The sequence below is a fragment of the Bactrocera oleae genome, chromosome 5, assembly GCF_042242935.1.
Source record: "Bactrocera oleae isolate idBacOlea1 chromosome 5, idBacOlea1, whole genome shotgun sequence".
Classification (NCBI taxonomy): domain Eukaryota; kingdom Metazoa; phylum Arthropoda; class Insecta; order Diptera; family Tephritidae; genus Bactrocera; species Bactrocera oleae.
Genome location: NC_091539.1, coordinates 7,389,315 through 7,411,710, shown reverse-complemented (window position 1 = coordinate 7,411,710; position 22,396 = coordinate 7,389,315). Strand labels below are relative to the sequence as shown.

Below are 22,396 nucleotides of genomic sequence, written 5' to 3'. Positions count from 1 at the left end.
TCTTTAAATTACTGTTATTGACACTTTTTTATAACTTAAAATTTTTTTCCAAACTTTTTTCAATTTTTTTCAAATTATTTATGTCATAAAATCAAATTCTTAGAAAAATTATAGAATAAAATTGTTATAAATTTTCAATTTATTTTTTCAAAGTTTTTTTCACAACTTTAATCAGAAATTAAATATATCGGAACATTTCAATGTTGAAAGAGATTGGAGAATAGAATTTTTATAAATTTTGTTTTACATAAATATGGTGTAATTTTGATTTCATAACTAAAATTTAATAATTAAAGTTTTAGAATTTCCTAAGGCAGACGCGATGTGAGACATCCACCTTACCTATATAAGTATATTTTAAAAAGATTTCTTTGGATTCATTACACAGAAAATTAAAGAAAAATTAAAACTGTTTCCCTTACGTAAATAAAATATTATTTTTTAAATTGTTTTTCAATATGTTTTTATAAATAAATACATTTTAAATAAATTTTATTTAAATATTTTTTAAAAAAATTTGGACAAATTTTTATTTTACAACAAATTTTTTTTGTATTAATTAAAATTCTCAAACTTATATACTAACTTATAACTTAAATTTTTATATATTTCTTAAGAAAGATTTATTAAGATCAATTACGTAGTAAGTAAAAAAACAATATTTTTATTATTGAAGTTTGAAAAATGGTTAAATACACGCAACTCGTCGAAAAAGTATATTAAAAATAAATTAAAAAGGAAAAAAACAATTGAGCAACTACTCACAGAAAAATGCTAAAAAATTTTCAAATTTAATTGTTATATCTTTAAATATCTTTAATAAAATCGATCCCAAAATATTTTTTTGAAAAAGATTCGAAAATAAATATGTTGTAAGGTACATTTTTTTAAAAAACCCACATTGTAGTTTCATTAATTTTTTTTCATCAATTTTGGCACCAACCTTCAATCTATATAATATTAATAGTGCCTATTTTATTTAAATCGACCAAAAAATACTATTTGAAATAAATCGAAAAAAAAAATTATTTTATAAGGCACATATAAAAAAAATCATGATTTAATTCGAAGACAAAAAAATGTTTTTGGCATCTATTTTAGTTCCACCCTCCTTTCGGTGGCACTGTTTGTCCAATAGTGCGCAGATCATTAAAATCAACATTAATTTATTTTTTGAAATTTATTTTTTGAAATTTATTAAAAAATAAATTATAAGCTATATTTTTAAGAAAAAGTTTCTTATTATTTATTAATTTAAACAAAAATATATTTTTTGAAAAAATTTTACATTTTTAAAAGAAAAACTTTAAAACTTTATTTGAAATAAAATTTTTGGTCATCTCTTTTAGTCCCACCCTTCCATCCGCGCCACTGTCTGCCCAATAGTGCCGAATAAATTCGCGATTTTCATCAAATTTTTGGAAATTTTTTTTAAAATTTTTTTAAGGTACATTTTTATAAAAAAAAGTTCATAATTTATTTAATAAACATAAATATATATTTTGAAAAAAATTTAAAACAAATTTAAAACAAATTTTTTCAGTGTAAATTTTTTAAGAAAAATTTTAAAACTATTTGAAATAAAATTTTTGGTCATCTCTTTTAGTCCCACCCTCTCATCCGCGCCACTGTCTGCCCAATAGTGCCGAATAAATTCGCGATTTCCATAATACTTTCTTATGTTGATGTGTTTTTTATATTGATATGTTTTTTATGACCTTTCAGCCGTCTCATAAATGAAATCAGATAATCACTCACAATAAATAGGCAAATGTCTGGAAATTTAACAAAAAAAATGCTTAGCTACAAGTCAAATGAGAGAAAGTTTGCAAGTTGTAACTATTTCCGCTTAGTCAGTCTCATACCACACCGGAAGTGTACAACCGGAAGCAATGGAAATAACGTTATTTGAAGCATCGTTAGGTTAAGCGCCAATTGAAGCGTCAAATGGGCCATTGAGGGCTCTATAATATGCACAAAACGCTTATGAATAAATTAGTGACAACAAAGAAATGTGTGGGAAAGTGGAAAAAATTTTTGAAATAGTTAGAGAAATAGCAAATGCGGCACGCAAATACTTTGCAGGCGCATGGAAGTGAAAATTTAAGTGTAGCAAATTTCGGGAGGAGTTTCAAGGAAATGCGCAAATTGTTGCTCTCTGACAGTGTGGAATTTCTAAATGTATGCCAAAAGCCGCTGAAATGTTTAAATTAAATTACGCAAATGTCATTGGAAAAATGTAATAAAAATTCTCGAAATTTATTTTCCAATAAAAGCTTGACAGCGTTGCAGCAATATTTCTCGCATAGTCACTAATGCTAAGCGTTGGTTAGAACCAATATACGCACAAGCAACACGTATCATATGCCTTCATTCCTTTCCAACTTCATTTACAGCTCTTCTCTTATCCTTCTGTCTCCTGCTTCGTTTACTTTCGTCAAACATGTGACTCTACTCTAGAAACTACTAGCAATCTTTGTGTGTATATATAAACATTTCAACATGTATTGTATATTATTATACATGTACATATCATACAAATATATGATGTTGCTGTTGTAGCAATTTCGCAAAATAGTTAACGGCAATTTATATGCCTACTATCCCTCAAAGCATTTTGGCTTGGTCAAAATAGTTTGTTGCGGTTGTAAATGCTGCTAACTTCCTTCATATCTACAGTTAACGCTTAACCGTTATATATGGCAAGTGGGCGTGAACTTCTGCTGACCATGCCCATTTATTTTCTCATTCACACATTTATTAAAAAATACACTTCTATACCGAAAAAAAAGCTAAAACTTAAAGCTTTTGCTCGAATCCGTCAAAGTAGCATAAACCGTTATATTTCAAATCTCGTTCTTTTCCACGAACTATGCACATTTTTAGCTATTATAGTTAGTTACTGGCCAAATTAGTTATTAGCACCGATTTTTGAGCTTACAACGCCTTTTTTTAGGCTTCAGTCTACAAAACGTTATACCGTTGTGTGGCAAGTGGGCGTGTTGTTAATATGATTCTTACGATTTCTTGTTACATTACTATGTAAAAGATATAAATTTCTGGACGGTAGCCCGTTTTTTACAAACTCCATACAAAACCTTTATAAAAAAGTGGGTGGGTGGATCTTCATTCAAATTTTACCGTTTCTTTTAAAATTGCTAGAATCTCTGTAGTGATATTCTTAAACATTTTAATTAAAAAATATTTATAAATTTTCAGCAAGTGTGCTTTTTTCTACATTTAATTGTCAAACAAGTACCAATATTCAACCAAAGCTTCATAAATTTAGGTAAGAGCCCGCAAACGACGTGCTGTGCACAAAAAACGTTGCCTACTTTTAGGAAATTTACGACTACCTATTACGCTTATACAAATACAACACATGCAAAATCACGTGTTTACATATTCTTATCTGCACAGCATAATTGGATCAAAAGCCAAGCTGATCATGGCGTTACCACACAAAATAATTGGCATACTTTCAGGCGTTAATTAAGTGCATACATTTGACTACACGGCCACATCAGCACAACGTCTGCATGTGGATATTTTATGTTTTATACACTTTTTTGAAACGTCTGCGCAAAGTATGCGTATATTTGCATACTTTTGTGTGGTGCCAAAAAGCGCTGCTGCTGAACAGTAGAACAAACACAAAATGCATGCGTTGAGTAAATTAAAGACTTTACAAATATAAAGTAAACTAATTTTTGTTTGCACTCATCTGCCGCAAGAGATATGGCAATAAAGTTTTCGTTGTAGCTTTTGCTGCATCAACTGGCCTGTTTGAAAGTTTGCACTGCCTAAAGGTAGGCCATGAAATTATATAAATATACAATTTTAGTCACTTGAGCGCAATTCAGAGAGTTGTCAAATAAATTTATTAATAGTTATTCAGCAGTGTTAGAGACTTATATGTGTTTTGAAGTTTGCAGTGCCTAAATGTAGGCAGTACAATTATAAAAAGTTAAATTCTTACGACTTAAGCGATGTACAGCAGCGTTTTCAGCATACTTATTGAATGTCATTCCAGATCGCGATATATCAAACCTGATATTTGAAACAATTACGATATTTACAATACAAGCAAGGCTTCATATGCGATAGCGCTATGTCTAATTTGTATACAACTTTTTTAAGAACATTTTTTAATAAGTTATCGCGTTTTATTTTAAATTTTACCGAGATTTGCTACTTTGTGAAAAATGGTATCTAGTTCTAAACCATTTACAAAAAGAATGAAAGTGTAACTAGTGCAATTATGCGACGTCATTGTTCGTAATACAAAAATTATGTGTTTTTCTTACACATCTCAACGAAATTTTCAATTTTGTAAAAGTAAACTAGTTCTAAACTGGTTACAAAAAGAATGAAAGAGTAACTAGTGCAAATATGCGACGTCATTGTTCGTAATACAAAAATTGTGTGTATTATCGAGTTTTTCTTCCACATCTCAACGAAATTTTCAATTTTGTAAACGTTAATTAGTTCTAAACTAGTTATAAAAAGATTAAAAGTTTGACTAGTGTAAATATGTGTTGTCATGCATAACAATTCAAAAAAAAACAGCCAACCCTCTTTGTTTTACTAGCTGATGGCCGTACTCTACGCGATATTAAATTCATTGTTATATGTGCCCACACTTACATATATGCTTGCCCAAATATATGGTATATTAATAGCAACAATGTATTGCTAAGCACGCTTAATAAATATAAATTTGTTATATGCAAACGCATGTTGCATACTTTAAGGCGCGGAAGCATGCCAGCTTCTAATATTGCGCCATATTTCCTCACTTGTTGGAGATCATGCATATAATATATATTATGAGCTATGAAAATTATTATCATGCTAAGTTAAAACCAAATTGTGTGTACAAATATGCCTCTGAATAACGCCACCATAATTTCATGTTTAGTACTATATACTAGATTAGCACAATATAACTGAATAACAAATTTTATTGCCGAGCTGCTTCCTTACATAACCATCTTGCCAATACATATTAGTCTTTGCCATTTTGACTTTAATTTCTGCTATACAAGCAGCATTGTGTGCTAGCTTCACATTCAATTGTGGCCTACATTTAGGCGCACTGAAGCGAGCAGTACTCAATTTGTATTTGTGGGTTATTTATGCGTATACATAGTCAAACACACTGGTAGGTTGGCCGAAGGGTGCAAGAGAAAGTATTTGACTGGCAAAATGTTGCCAAATTGCTTGTGCATAAAAATAAATATATAATTATAGCAAACGTGAATTGAGCGCATACATACCAAATATGTTTATATACATACATCTGTTTATATACATTTATGTGTGTCTTGACTTGGCCAAAAATGCTTGAACTCTGTAAAGAAAGTGACAGCTGTCACCGAAACCCGATTCAAAGGCGGCCAACTACCTCTTCTCAGTTCGGTTGTTTGTTTATTTAACTATTAATGCTGCATGTTGATTATGCGAACGTGTTGCCTTTGCATTTTGCTATATATAATACATATGTTGTATATATAAAATAGAATGTTAGAATTGTAGTCAAAGGTCAACGAGCAACAGCATAAAACAACAGCAATGCCAATAATTGAGAACGGTGGCAGCAGTAATAATCATAAAAATAAAACTTTACATAAAATGATGTACCGTTGTAATAGTATATATGTATGTTCGTAAAAGTATATTGTGCTTTAATGCACTTGGCACTCATCAGCATATACTAAAATTAGAGTATTTTTTATATTGCCTACATTTGGGCGCAGTCTTCGACTTATCTAGGCTTAATTTAAGCTTAAGTTAAGTTACTTAAGTGAGTTCTGGCTTCATACTAATTTAGCAGATCCTAATTAGAATTTTGAAGCCACTGATGAAGATTCTACAAAACTGTACATCCTACAAGTGCCAGCATATACTGAAATTTGTGTAGTTTCTTTTATATTGTCTACATTTGGGCGCAGTTAGTAATAAAAACTCACACTTAATCCCGAGGTTCCAGTTAAGCTTACGCTAAGTTACTTAAGTAGTTAAGTTATTAAGCCATCAGACTAATTTAGCAGATTCTAAGTAAAGTTTTGAGCCAACATATACTGAAATAAGTGTTTTTCTTTTATGTTGTCTACAATCGTTCGCAATCAGTAATAAAAGCTCATACCTGATGCCTGGATGTGCATTCTTTAGGCTTAAGTGCATAGGAAAATGAGTTAACGACATCACTGGCTACTTTATGCGAATTAGAGTAGCCACTGCTGAAGATTTTACAAAACTGTAAGTCACGTTTGAACCCTTAGTTTGAATTTTGGCTCAAAAAAGTTACCATCGAACAAGTTCAAATGTGAATGAATATGTAAATAATGCTCTCAATTACTGTGAAGAAAATATCAATTCGGTGTTTAAAAACCGTACTAGTCTCAAACAAAATAAAAAGATACTTCTAAAACAATGATCAATTCTTTTCTCAATTGATGTTATATGCAGCTCTCTGAGTTCGAGTCTTGCTTCTTTTCGGCAGTTCTTTTTTTTCCATTTCTCGAACTAAGGACTTCGAAGATTTATTTTCTTATCTCGTGAGCTTGCTCGCAAAATCCGTTTCTCCTCACATAATAAAATTACCAATTACTCATTATACATTCGTGCACATTACTCTGCTTTTATGCCTCACTCTCATTATTCAACACGCTGTCATGCACTTCATCATCTCATTTATTATGCCTTTTTATGGCTCGTTTATTGAGTTTTTCATTTTTTTCTTTTTTCTTACAACTTGTCTTCTTCTTCTGAGCTCATTGCTCATTCGTAAAGGCAAGCATTTTTTAACGCTTATCCCGCATTGAGTTTCCGAACACTCGCTTTGTTGCTTTGCATAATTTTTATTCTTTTTTTCCTATTTCTTCTTCTGTTTCTTCTCATTTAATGTAATTTTAAATAATTTTTATACAGTCTTAATTTAGTAACAACTGTCTTCGGCATGGCCCATTTGATCCCGTACTCGCTTAGCTGGCTAATGTAATTAACTTACTTACTCAGAGCTCATGCTTATTATTCCACTTTGCCTTTGTCCTGCTCTCGTAATTCCTTAAAGGATTTTAATTAAGTGTTTAAGCGGTTCGTTTAATACAAAGTGCGGAGAAAGATGGCGAGTAGTTTTGTGACAGGTTGACATTTTGTCGCATTAACCGTAATGAATTGTTTAATGAAGTGGTCAAACTGTAATTATTAGGGATACACTTTTTGTATTTAAAATTACTGAAAGCATAGTTGAGTACTTATAAAAATATGTATAAAGACGCCGCATGGAAAATATGAATTTTGCGTGACTTAAGTAATCCCGAAATTTCGGGATTCGCTAAATATACTTTTGGGATCCCGAATTTTTTCATTCATATCATAAAACAAATAACTTTACATATGTGTTTCATTTACTGAATCCCGAAAATTCGAGATTTTGCAATTCGGGATCCCGATTTTTTTCATTCGTATAAAGACACCGCATGGAAAATATTCATTTTTCGTAATTTAAGTAATCCCGAGATTTCGGGATTCGCTAAATATACTTTTGGGAAAAAAAACCAAATTTTTTGCATACTCATTTACTGAATCCCGAAATTTCGGATTTAGAAATTTGGGTATTCGGGACTCGTTAAATATGCTTTCGGGATACCAATTTTTTAATTTTTTCCGTGAGCGTAGAAGGCCTGAGAGCGCGGAACTCCAATATAAGCAAGCCAGTTTGTATTTAGTCCCATTTTTCGCTCAATTTCCATAAATCACTTAAACCAGAATTAGTAATGAATACTCCCTCATTGATTAACAATCGCATATTAACGGCAAATCAATTGGGAACCACGTAAAATCTTTAAGAATTTAAACAAAATTGCTTTGCCAGCAAGACATGTTCGCATATCAACACAGCCACACACTTGCTCATAAATAATGCATGCACATAAATCGCACTTAGGATTTGAGTTGGTGTTAACTTGGCTCATGTGATGGAGTCAAGGAGCAAATAACATTTGTGCGGAGCATATTGCCTTCAGAAACGACCCACTCTGTTTAAAATTCCTTTATACATGGAGTGCAGCGATAGCGATACACTCTCCTTCTATTTGTTGTTCCCTCCCTCTCTACATCTCTCTGCCTTTTTCTATCACTCTTTTACAAGCCACTTAAGTTAGCATTGCTTTAAAGTACAAGACAAAATATCCTGTCAACTCGGCAAGCACTGCTCAATTTACCGTGGAACTGTGTTATTTAATATCGGAATTGATCGAAGGGTGTTGCATTCGGTATAGAAGCTACACGTGTGCTTATATGCGAAAATAACTGTGCACATTTGGTTGGGTGTATTAGTTAGCTAAAGGAAGAAAGTAGAAAAAATATATAAAAACATATTGAAAGTTAAATTTTTGTCGTTGAAATTGCACTAAATTCCTCCTTAACGTAGAATTCTAAAATACATAACTTTTTCACACAATTTTCCAGTCAAATCGTCTACTCAGGTATCAACGTCAACGTTATTTGTATTTATCAGCAATTTTTGCATAATACACGCCTTATTTGTATAAAGTCTGCGTTTGGCGTACGTGAGCAGCTGTGAAAATAAGCTGAAAAAAGTGCAACATACTTTCAGGCTGCGAAATTTTGCTTTGTGGCATAATTTCGTATATGCTTTGAGTCTTTCTTTCACAGTTGCTTTATGAAATGAAAGAAAACAAATCAGCATCAGCTGAAGTACAATAGCTTGAAGTGAGTCATATGCTGAGCATAGAGCAGCCTAAAGGTATGCTACTGTTGTGGAAAACTTGCATAAAAGTTAACTAAATTTGCTTGCTCTAAAAAATTTCTATATTTAATGATTAAAAACCAAACATAAGGTTCGGCAACTTAAGCAAATAAATAAGGAAGTAATATTTCGCGCCAAAAATTATGCTACATAGTATATAAAAATGCTGAACTAAAAATGAATGTCTTTAAAAAATGCTAAGCTTAAAAAAGCTCGGCATTCCTTGTTTAAATAGCTTAAGATTTGAGGAAATCAAAATAAATACTTTATATGAAGCCCAAAAGTATGCAAGCAATATTGTCCAAATTATTATTTGCTTTAAATAGGCTAAACTAAATATGCTGCTACACTTGAATATCAAAATAATATTTAAAAAATCCTCTAAAAATCGCAACTGCCTAAAAGTATGCTAGGCGAAATCACAATAGTAATTGGCATTTAATGTTTATAAACTATTAAACTAAAAATCAAATTAAAGCGCTATATATCACCAATTGCCAACATTTTCCATTTATCGCCTAAATGTATGCAGCACAGAATCAATACAGACGAAATAGTTTGTTTAAAACTTTCTTTCCTGCCGACATTTCCGCTACCGCTCACTTTCCACAGCCAGTTCATGAAAGTTTCGACAACTTGTTAAATCAATAGGTGCATTTCATTTACTGGCATGCCCTACTTTTAGGCGCCAACTTTACTTGAACTACTTTTCGCACGTAATAACTAACTTTTGCAATCGTTTAAATGCACGCGATTGTTGCAATGTTTGTTTGTTTGCATTAACTAGTAAGTGTTTCACACCTCATACCGTGCACGGCGCTTACATGCGTTTACTTAAGTGACGACTTAACAACTTAGGCACTTACTTATTTTGTTGCTTAATAAAAATGCGCTGTAATGCATTTACAAGCGCTTTAAAGCGTACAAAGTGCGACGTGTACACGTTTCACTCAGCCGTACAAGTTAATCCTTTGCCTTATCTAGTGATCCTTTGCCTTTTTTGTTGACACTAAACCATACATAGTATTATTCTGCTTGCAATAAAAGTTGTCGCTATAAAATTTGCATTTTTTTGAACTTTCATGTTGCCATTGCATATTTTTAGGAGCTGATTGCTGGTGGGTGTTTGTAAAGTTGAAATGTTACAAAGAGGTAAGGTAGGCGAATGAAGATAGCGTGAATAATGGAAAAATATGAAATTTATTTTGAAATAATATGCATATATTTTTTATAACTAAACTTAAACTTAAAACTTAACTTAGTACTAAGTCAAAACTTAAAATTTAACACTTAAAACTTAAATTTAAAACTTAAAATTTGAAACTTAAAATTTAAAACTTAAAACTTAAATTTAAAACTTAAAACTTAAAACTTAAAACTTTAATTTAAATTTAAAACTTAAAACTTGAAACTTAAAACTTTAAACATAACACTTAAAACTTTAAACTTAAATTTAAAACTTAAAACTTAAAACTTAAAACCTAAATTTAAATTTAAAACTTAAAACTTAAAGCGTAAAACTTAAAACTTAAAACTTAAAACTTAAAACTTAAAACTTTATACATAACACTTAAAACTTTAAACTTAAATTTAAAATTTAAAACTTAAATTTAAAACTTAAAACTTAAAACTTAAAACTTAACAATTAAACCTTAAAGCTTTAAACTTAAATTTAAGACTTAAAACTTAAAATTAAAAACTTAACACTTAAAACTTAAAACTTATAATTTTAAATTTAAAACTTAACTTAAAATTTTAAACTTTTAACGTAAAACTTTAAATTTTTCATAAAATTGCTATAATTTTATATGTACGCTTTAGTCTTTATTTATGTATCTACTGTTAGTGTATTTTAATACATACATACATACATATGTACATACGAGTATGTGTAGCACTCTGAGCTGTCAATTCCATTTAAATTAAATAATGTGGGGATCTATGTACGAGTACGTATGTATGTATGTACGAGTGTATGTACATATGTTAAAATACTTATTTGCCCGTCAGTGGTAAATCAGCAAACTGTTTATTTTCATTCGTTGATTTTCATTCCTTTGTAATTGCTTTTATATCAACAGCATTTTCTCATTTAAATAGCACGCTGCACTACAATATTATCATTAATTTTTTCTCGGTGAAGTTTTTATTTTATCTTTAACACAGCTTAACGCCGTTGGCGACTAATGAGCTTTCGCATGGCAAGTGAGCCAAATGCTTTGGAAATAAAACAAGGAAATTTACTGTGTTGAAATATAATATGATAATGAAACAATATTAAATAATATAATAAATGAGAGATAATGCAATTAAATATTTAAAAATGAAAATTTAATAAAAAATTTTAAAAATGTTTAACGGAATTGAATTGTATTGAAAAAGTAGAGTAAAGTGGCTTGGTGATAGATTAAGAGAGAAGAAAAGTTAGAAGCAAATTTTGTTTGTTATACCAAATATTTTAAAAGATTTTTTATAAATTTTATTTTTATAAAAAATTTAAAAAATTAGTATGCTGAACAAACTTTTTTTTTATGAAATCAAATAACTGAAAATTATTATATATATGTATATGTGTATGTATATCATTTTGTTAATTTATTTTGTTTTTACAAAATATATAAAAAAGTACTATTTTCGATAAATATTCTTAAAAATATTTTGAAAATATTTTGAGAAATACATATATTTTAAGAAATAAAATAAAATAAAAAAATATTTAACATTATTGCATATAAAGTATTTTTTAAATTTTTTAGATTTTGTTTTTATAAAAAAAAAAGAATGTGTTGTTTTTTTTTTTGTTTAATTATATTAAAAAAGATCAGTGAAAATTTATGCGTATTGCTTCATGTAATATCTTTTGTTATTTTTTTTTTAGAAAAAAAATTAAAAAAAGTATTATATTGAACATGTATATATGTAAATTCTTAAAAAATATTTTGAAAAATTTTTTTTTAAATGTATAAAAATAGCTTTTTCCCAAATTCATAGTTTAAAAAAAAATGCTTAATGAAAATAATTATAATTTTTTTTTTAAATTTTGGTAAGGTAAAAGTTCTGAAATTTTTTTTTAACACAAAAACATCTATTTTCCAAAAATTTTGAAATTTTTACAAATCATTTTTTGTCCAAATTCATTGTTACAAAAAAATGCCTATTAAAAATAATTATATTTTTTTTTCATTTTGGTAAGGTAAAAATTCAGAAAACTTTTTAACACAAGAATGTCTATTTCCTAATTTTTCTAGCGCATACAAGTATTCTAAAACATTTTCAAGAGCATAATTAAACCACTAGCTTTATTGTAAATGTAAAGTTGACTGTTGTACTCACGGTATATATACATACGTATGTATGGCTGTCTTTATGAGTCATGTGCTTGCATTACGCAACTGCGTATGCATTTTTAAGTAGCTATGCGTGTGCATAAAAAATATGAATTGTTGCAACATAGCAGCCGCCGCAAATGCCGCAAATACCCCAGCCAATGCCATATAGAGAAGCGCATAATGCGTCGCAGCTAACACACGCATGTATGCACACATATAGCTTAGCAGATTTAATTGTTATGTTAGCTGTTGGTATTGTTGTTGTTTTTTCAGCATTCTTGCCAATGCCATGGTGGCTGTAATTGCGCTTGTGGTGGTGGCATAGAACTACATATGTATATAAGTGGCTATGCACGCAAAAATACTTTTTTGGAGCACCCTGTGCGAAAATAATGTGTTAAATTATCGAAGAACTATACCATATAATCAAGGTCTTATGATTTTGTATGTGATTCAAAGCTTCCAAAAGGCTTTAAAGCTTTCTAAAGTTCGTAGGCGAATTCTTGGGGTAGAAATACTGTAAGATATTTCGGATGGAGCTCCAATTCAGACAAAACTCTCTATCAAAAAAGTCGACAGTGTGAAATGTTCAGCGTGGACACCACACTGATAGCCTGCCAATGTCTAACGGTTTATTATTATTATACACATGGTAAACTACATCTCTACCAGGTAGTCCAGAAATACAAAAAATGTCCAGAAATACAAAAAATGTCCAGAAGTATGATCGCTTAATCCGTGAAAAAAATTCCTCACAGCAAGGTTAGATTAGGTTAGTTTATACCGGCGGGCTGTCACTATATAGAGGCCCATAGGTTTATAATTAGTCAGACTTGATATGCAATTTTGATACTTCATCTAGTCCCTTGAATTGCGAGGCTCCTACATAGCGAAGATGAGTTCTAGATAAGGCCGGCCAGAAGCAGAGGAGATATTTCAGAGTTCTGCAATCTTTAGAGAGATGTACTTGTATATAGAGACTACTCACACGGTCTCACCCGCACACATGTTTTCCTTCAGTGTCCAGGCACATGATTTTGACGATCTTGCAAGTCCTATCTATGTTTTCATCTCAACCTGATCCGTCGTTCAGCACTTTCGGCAATTGCAATGTGTATCATTTTTAGCGGCAAGCGTATTTCCTTTATTGGTTTGATACTATCACATCTACTGCCTCCCTACAAATAAGGACATTCTCTGACGTATTGCGATGTGAGGTTATTGGTTTAATTGACGCTTGGATATCGACGCATGTAAATATGTATATATTGATGTTCGTTGTGTTAATACCTGCGTTATTAGCAGCAGCTTTCCTGACCGCAGTGACTTCCGCCTGAAAGATAACGCAGTATTGGGGAAGCTTAAATGGTCGCCTGAGTTTTGGCTCCGTGCAAAAGATCCCGGCGCCCACACCATTAGCAATTTTGATCCGTCCGGTTACGATTGGGTGGGTCGCATGCTACAAAGTTTTCTCTCCTTTTTTCTCAAAAACTTCGAGTTAACGGCTACAGTTCACCAAACGACCTCCAAAAACAATTTTACTAGAACTAGTGAGTTCGTAGCTTCAAACATATTTTTTAAAAAGAGCTGTCCAACACTCTTCACCGATGAGTTTATGAACCTAGCTCATTACCTGTGCTTTCCTACAGGTGTGTTTTCGCTCAGATAAATGCGTGGCCCTGTCCTCTGTGCGGTGTTATAATTATCCGTATGACGCAGCTCAGCTTACTGTCGGTGTATGAATATGTGACACGGAGAAATATAAATGTAGTCGGAAAGAAGAATGAGACTTGCTGTTTGTAAACAAAAAGCATGAAAACAAGTGTCGAAGGGGGAACCAGCAGGTTATAAGGCATAGTGAACCGACAGCTTGTTGTTCTAGTTGTCATTCTATTGTCGTTGGTTATGATGTTTTGTTTACATTTCTGCAGTGTCCGCTTACCACTACTCTGCTAACTCGTCTCTAGCTAATCAGTTGCTTACAAATTCCACAAACACTATCACAAAAGTACCGCCCACCAACACTTAATCATCGTGCTCTAGAGAAAGCTAAGTCTTCAGCATCTCTGACCGTCGTCGTCAGTCAGTTTTATTTCATACTTTTTGTCTCGGTCGGCAGTTTGCTGTAGCAATCTAGCTGCCTTACAAGGTTGTAGCATAGCTGTAGGCGCATATAGTTCTGTACAGTTGACTAGTTTTAAGCCTTTCGAAATTTTGCGCCAGCAAGTTGATTTGTACTGGGTACACATAAACACGTCTGAGCCTGCTCTTCAATGACCACTAGAAGTTTACTTTCACTTGTTGTGTAGTGTTGCCTACAGTTAGGCGCGTCAATGACAGCAGGCATTGTATTTTCTGCTTCTAGGTTGTGGCTAATTTTGTGGCCACCGCAAAAATTTGTCTTTCTACAGGGTCACGTTTTGAATGTGCAATCGTTTGTACGCCTTAAGCTATGCTTGTGATAATTTAAAAGAAGATGATTATTATATTAGTCTCAGGCTGATTATTTAAATAACTTCAACCTATGTATGTATATATGTATTTGTCAGTCAGCTACCTAGTTTAATTCAATTTGAAGTAGTGTGCCCCGTTAGGTTCAAGGATACATCTAGTTAAGTTTTGCAGTTTATTCGATAATCGCAAAGTTTGTAATTCTGAGAGTTAACATAGTTACGACCTAATTACGCAAGATTCTCTCTTGTACGGTGTCCAGAAATTTACTTTTAACCATGAGAGGAACGCCGTCAGCTTAGTCAATTACCAAACGATATTCAGGAAGACTCCCACTGCCAATTCCTTATACATAGTTCTCTAGCCATACTTTAATGATGTGTAAGGTAAGGTCGCTGACTTAATTTACTAAGGCCTGTGAATAGATCACTCGGAATGCTATTCCATCTATGCAGGTTAATCAATCTCTCCAACATTTTCAATATTTAGGAGAAAATCCTGATGAAAGGTCTGAGATTCGGCCCAGAGAATTTGAAGGTATTTAACGAATTGATGGTCCATGTTCAGTGACGGCCATCTAAAGTTCTGAAAAGACTGCGCAAACCTCAAGTGCTCATAGCAATATGTGTCCATTGGAAGCATCCTTAGAAAAATGAACATCTAGTAGCAATTTCAGCGTATCGTCACTGTTTAGAGTTCAGTTTCCATTCCCATCTTGAAAATAATTCATTTTAAAGCATAAGGCTTTTCAGGAAATCCTCTTCGGTCTCATTATCTCAAACTTGTAAATCGTGTGTCACCCCTTGTACAACAAACTGTCACTAGTAGTTCGGTATGGCTGTAAAGTGCTAGAGGTCGACATTCTTAGTATGCTCGCATTTCTTCGTTCTTCTGTATAACGTAACGTATTTGTATTATTTGTGTGACAAACTGATTAAGAAAATTAGTGCGAAAAATCGTCGTAGGTTTCACAAATACACTCCCACTAACTGCTTCTCGAATGTCGTTTTCTCAAGTAAATATATGTACATATCTATGTATTCGTATGTATGTACTCATGTCAAGAAATTAATAACGGCTTCTTTTCGTAATAAGAACAATAACTACTTATGTATCAACAATAACACTTTATCATATGGCCGCACTACGACCGCATGTAGCAACAACCAAATGCTTGCAAAGCAGGCACTCAGTAGCTGACTGATGAAACACAAAGCAGCAACAACCACTTTTATTTATAAATCTCAACTCTGTATGTACATAATGGCTGTGTAGGAACAAGAAAGTGTGAATATTGCGTTAGACTGTTTGTTTTCGTTCATTGCTTTCTGCTTTGCCGTTACGTCGTATACTTCTCAAACGTTTTGTGTGCTAAGCAGCTTAAGTAGTTAGCTGTGAGGGGCGCTAAGCATACTTACCTGGCGTAGAGGTTACCGTGATCATGAAGGCGGTTCCTCCGGAGCGAGGCTTGGTCATTGCACTTCGGCTGAGTTGACCTTCGCGATTATTCCTAATGCGAATAACTCGTGCGTGTAATTTTTGGTAGCCGGGAATGGCGTTCGCGCCGTCCCGACATTATGAATACAATATAGGTTTGAAAAAAGTTATTTCGAAATAATTAAGCGAACTTACACAACATATATTAAATAGTCGAATTCGGGTTGTTTGAAAAAGTTTAAGTAAAACGAAATTTTAGTATATCAGTTTCGTATAGAAACAATTTAGAAAAAAATATATACATTTTTACACCTCAGTGGTTTGAGCGAGGATATATAGAACCAACCTAAAACTTCTGAAAGTAACTCTAGGTTACCAAAATAATATGCGTCATCGATTATTTAAATTTTCGTGAAAAATTATTCCACAATCTTCGGATAAAAAGTTTTAAGGAATTTTTATTATTGCCCAGTCAAGGTATGAATATGCACCCGAAAAAATGAAAATACCTCAGTTTAGAAATTTTTCAGTGCAAATAGGGGAAATTCTCATATTCTACGTGAGAAGATAAAGTTTTGTAGGAGTCAGTCATGAGCATATATTAAAGCTTACTGCATACAAATTGGACACTAAAAAGTGCACATTGCGTAAATATGTATGCAATGTAGACGTGTAGTACGTGGTATTCATTTACAAAACGGGGGAAATACGTATTCTTACATAACCTTAATAGTTTGTATATATTGTATGTATTTTTAAATATTTTTTAAATTTATTGTAAATCTTTTTTCTCCTTTTATTAAAATTGCAATTTTTGGTTTTCTTCAACTGCCTACATGAAGCTATCTAGTGATGCTACCATGTTGCAACACAGCTTTTGAGGTATGTAGTAGAAAATTTCATAAAATATTCGAAATTAATTTTATATTTTCGAAATGTTTACGTTATTATTGCTAAAATTTAAAAATCTTTCCATAAAAGTATATTTTAACAAATTATTAAAATAAAAAACACCATTTCATTGGGGTTCGAACCTAGGGCATTCGATATGACAAACATTTCCTTATACATGCTCAGCTATCAAAAAGGCTGTAATAATTGCACCCCAACAAAACTATAGCATAGCTAAAATAAATGTTGATGCTTCAGTAGCCTGGGGTGTAGAGCTTTGAGCTGCCATGCGGTAGATTCGTGGTTCGAAACTCATCTGTAATACCATTTTTTTTTTTCAATTTTAGAAAATAACATATATTTTTTTAAGACGAAATCTGTTTAGAATTCAGTTTTTGTTTTTCTTTGAATAAGTTTTGTTTTAATAAGTATTTTTGCTAATAATTTTTCGACAAGGAAAATAAAATAAATTATATTTCAGCAGCAAAAAAATGTTAAAGCTATTTTTCTTTAAAAATGTCATAATCTTTATTGCATATTTTTAAAAATTTAGTGCGTCAGCTACGCACTTTTTAGTTTCAGCTGATTTCAGCGAACAATTTATTTTCCCTACCTATCCAGTTTAAACTGACACATTATAAAAAATTTATAAATATATAAAATGGTTTTTGTATTTTTACCATTCGTCGAAGTACACTTACCACTTTAATTTAAAGAAACTCTACCTAACGGGTTAAAATTAAAAAAATCTTAAGCAGCTTGCATAAGATGTAAACTGTGCCTAAACCGAACCTACAATAACTGGACAAAATCACGTCCTTGGCTTTTATATGCAACTTCTTGGAAATCGTCAGAGAAGTTCAAGTATTTGGAAGCAAGAAAATTTAGCCTGCGCATATACAGTTACCACGACCCTTGGTTTGTTGTAAAAATCTGCACGGAAAACTGGTTCTAAGCGTTGTACGAGAAATAGAGTGCATATAAAGTAGTGGTGTGAGTCCCGAAATTTCGGGATTTTATTATTTTGTTTCGAGATTTCTTAAAAATTTATAGTTCACATCAAAATTCATATCATCTCAGCTTCTAAATTCTTTGAAAATTTGTTTACGTAGAACTGAGTTGAAGAATTACTCATAATAATCAAAATAAAATGTAAAAGAAAAAGAGAATATCTACTAAAACAGAATTCTCAATTTAGTAAGTATTAGAATTCGATCCCAAACACTGTTTTCTTGCTGTGCTTTTTAGTTTTGCATCCCGAAAAAGAGATTATATGTATTTATATATGTATATACTCTTGATTTCGCGATGAAAGGTGTCATAATAGGTTCCCATCCCAAACAAAATACAAGTAAGAACACTCTCAGTTTAATCGCTTTAAAAGTTTTCTTTCATACACGATACCCCAAATCTTAATCAATTAAATTACATTTTTTGATAACTGATATATCCTAACAACGGATCTCAGAAATCTTCTAATTCCGATTCCCCAAATAGATAAAACTCAACACTTTCATATTTTAATAACGAAAAATTATCAAGCAAATTGCAATTTTCGTTAAAATGCTGAATCCCGAGATTTTAGTCCCGAAATGCATTAACTACGCTAAATTTGTTATTATACTAGGTTTACAGAATATAAACATATACATATATCTAATAAAAACGTATGTATTTTCTATCTCCTATCTCATATGTGCATATATGAAGAATCCCGATTTTGATCCCGAAATCCCGAAAGATTTAGCTCAGCTAAATTAACATACATAATCATACAATCATTATGTGTATTTCAGATTTTAGTTTATGTACATATATACCGAGAGTGATTCATATTCGTATACTGCTTACAGTGGATGACAAAAATTTTAGTACAGTTGTGCAAATACTGAATTGTATTCAATTGTTACTATAATTTGACGGAGAAATTATACTTTTAGGCATTAGCAAGTAATTTACGATATGTTTCTGCAGCTACAGCTAAAAAGTTCTTCCAGCGTAGATGCTTCGGTATTTTCTCCTTTAGTAGGCCTAGTTTTGCAAACATTTTTACAGGGTATATTAAGTTTGCCAGTTTGTAAGACCTAGAAGGAAATGTCGGTGACCCCATAAAATGTATATATAAATGATCAGCATAACGAGCTGAGTCAATTTCAGCATGTTCGGCTGTCTGTATATACGCGAACTAGTCCCTGAGTTTTTGAGATATCGATCGCAAATTTTGCATACGTTTCTTACCAACCGAGAATATGTTCATTTGTCTGAACTGCCGATAGCGGACCACCATAGCATGTACTTAGCTGCCACAGAAACTAAACGATCGGAATGAAGTGCTTGTATGGAAAGGAGCCTTTGTACTTGTGAAGGGTATTATAGCTTCGGTGCTACCAAAGTTAACGTTTTTTCTTTTTTTTTTTTGTTAATTTAAAAGTTGGAAATATTGTTCAAATGAATACATATGAACAAGTATTTCTATAGAAATATACTGTGCTTTTAGAGACACTTTTGAATTTTTCTGTATAGGCATCCACTGAACTTTGACCACGCCTGTAGGCAGTAGATACTTATATGTACATATATTAATACTTGTTTGAAAGATACATTCGCACGAATTCCACTACCTGCCTGCCCTGCGCATAACCAAACCGGTCTTGGCTGTAAATACATACATATGTACATAAGTACATACCTACCTAATTAATTCCCAATCTTTGCCGCATTCGCTTTCGTTGCCTTCGGTTTGCTGGCGCGCACACTAGCTGATAAAGTATCTTGTATACGCAAGAAGCACGTATAGAAATATTTCAGTCGCTATTTAGTAAGCGTTGGCAATTCTCAGCGCATTTATAAAGAATTTTATAGATAAAGTAACTTTTTGGCACTGTTTAGTTATCGCTTCTCGGCCTCAAGGCTAAGATCAAAGTGTAGTATCTGTTCTTATCAGCTTAACATCTGATAGATCCTCCATCGGAGGACAACAAATGTTAAACTGATTTTTGGAAATGGGCGGAGTGTTTTAGGGGCTTGCTCCACCTCTGCCGCGGGTTGGCCCGGTATTGCAGTACCACCGGGATTCGGCCCAAATTAATAAATACATTCACAATTAAATTAAAACGTTAAACATATAGAGTGGGCAGGTTTCATATGTGTAAATTGAATCGAAAGTTAAATTAAATAATTTTTATTGGTAAGTTTTGTAATACAAAATTTGCTCAGTCGAACTAATTAAGTTTTCTCTTGGGAAAAGCTGTTTGTAGAGAGAAAATTGGTTTGTTGTTGTACGTATCTTAAATGTTTTTTTTTAATGCAAACGATTCACAAAATCTTGTTTTTCATCAATGTTTATATTCTTAAAAAATAATATGGTTAAAAAAAATTTGTTAAGAAAAATTTTCTGGTTATTAGAAAGTAAAAACAATTAAATTTTTTTTTCAAAAATTGAAGTCTGTTTTTTTTAAATTTTTCCTAAAAATATCTATATAAATAGTTTTTTGTAAATAAATAGCAGAACTTTTTTTTATAAAATATTCAATATTTTTATGCAAACATTCGCAAAAATTTTCTTGGAATTAAGGAAGAGAAAAATAATTAAGAAGTTTTTTCGTGTAAAATGTATTTTTTAGAATCTTCTACACTTTTACATATTCATAAATTTTTCATTTTAGTATATTAAATATAAAGTATGTTAAATATTTTTGTAAATAAAAAATAATTTTAAATTTTGAAATATGCAATTTACTTATAAGCTTTAACTTAGTATTTAATTTTTTATAAATTAATACAATTTCAATTTTCATACACGTACATATACCCACCAAAGCAGTTCTTAACCGCTTTATATGCATCTGCGTACTTTTGCAGCACACAGTGTGTTGTCAAATTTCAAAAAGGGCGCTCGTCTTGCACGGTACTTCCATTCGGGGTTCAACGCCCTGCGTGCGGACGCACTGCGGTGTCTACGTTCAACTTTCAATAAATGATGGGGCGAGTCGCTTCTATTTTATTCGAACGTTATGGATGCTCCAGTGGGGTATGGCTTTGCATATCCAGTGCATAATTTTTGTAATATGAGATATGAGCTGCCAAAGTGCATTGCTTTTGCTTTCGGGCAACTGCGTGGCATGAGAGCGTTCAATCTCGTCTCGTTGATAAATTTCGATTAAATGTGCTAAGATAAATGCAAAAAGTTTTAAATTCGGTTTAGAGAATTTAATTTTGTTTTCTAAAACTACTCGTTTGTAAATCCATCTAAATCGACAGAAAATCGATGCAAAATTGTGTGCAAACTTTGAAAAGCGTACTATATTCTCTTCTATTATAATACTACAAAACCTCTCTCCATTCACGTCTTGAAGGCATTCGCACATGAAGGTCACTATTGAAATCCAGCCTTATCGAAAAAAATTTAAAAAAAAGTTTTATAAATTCCAAAAAAAAATTAAAATAATTATTTAAAAATATTACTTTTCATAAAAACTTTTTTAAATATATTTGTAAGTTAACGTAATTAAAAAAAAAAATATATATATTTTTTACAAATTTTTTATATGCATACATATATTATATTTTTATATAAAATTTTTATTTTTGTATATTTTATATTTTTTTACATTATTTATAATTTTTATTAAACAATTTTCTAAATTTGATTTTTTTTATTTTGATTTGTTTTGACTAAAAATATCTGAAATGAAGTAAAAATTCATTTTCATTAAGGAAACCTGCCGACAATATCTCAGGTTCACTTAATTAAAATCCCTAAACTGATGCATACTTTTAGGCTGCGATTACTTAAACGTATAATCTCTTTTCGCAACACCTTCAGCCTTTCATCACTTGAAAGCACTACAAATTGACATTAAACATTTTTTACACGATTTGCTCATTGACTGTGTCGCAGCTGAAGAGTATGCAAAGTTATATAAAGAAAACCTTAAAATAGTAGACCAAAAGCTTCCTCACGCTACGCTGCGTCACATTTCTTCGCAATCTTCTTTATTAAATTTGTTTTGGTCTCACTTTGCCGCTATTTCTTTTGCTTCGTTGCTTGACCCACAACTTTTTAATTATAAAAACCCTTTTAGCCTCGACTTACGTTTACTGTGAGTGTGAAACATTATTTATGGCATTATTTACAAATTAATACGGTTTATGTTTATTGCTGTTGTTTTTTGTAAAATATTAATTTGACGCGCGTTGTTTGGCAGGAGCAAACGAAAGTTTGCAGCGCAAAAAGGTTTGTTTGTGAAATTTGGCAAGTGTGATTTTAGGCGTATTTGCTTACAAACAAACGTTATACTTTTTTTGGTAGCTTGCTTCCTTTGTCTTTGTTTTACCGTTAAAGTATTGAGGTGACACATCCTTAATACATTTTGCGAGACTTTACAAAAGTTTGGCGCACGAAAGTATGCCGTGATAAATAGTAGCAGCTGTAATCCTTAATTATTTCTTGTTTTTTAAAGTAAACGCTAATTGCCACGGCTAATGTGTACTATTGTTTAGAGAAAAAATT

The 22,396-nt window shown here is 31.6% G+C and overlaps 3 non-coding genes across 3 annotated transcripts; all 3 read left to right on the top strand.

Moving 5' to 3' along the window:
• Positions 1–15,966: 15,966 nt before the first annotated feature.
• LOC118683671 (U1 spliceosomal RNA) lies at positions 15,967–16,130 on the top strand. Its single transcript, XR_004979498.1, has one exon. It is a non-coding gene; the product is annotated as a U1 spliceosomal RNA (small nuclear RNA).
• Positions 16,131–19,775: 3,645 nt separating this feature from the next.
• On the top strand, positions 19,776–19,972 carry LOC118683672 (U2 spliceosomal RNA). The gene has a single exon (XR_004979499.1). It is a non-coding gene; the product is annotated as a U2 spliceosomal RNA (small nuclear RNA).
• Positions 19,973–20,768: 796 nt separating this feature from the next.
• On the top strand, positions 20,769–20,991 carry LOC118683675 (U11 spliceosomal RNA). Its single transcript, XR_004979502.2, has one exon. It is a non-coding gene; the product is annotated as a U11 spliceosomal RNA (small nuclear RNA).
• Positions 20,992–22,396: the final 1,405 nt, after the last annotated feature.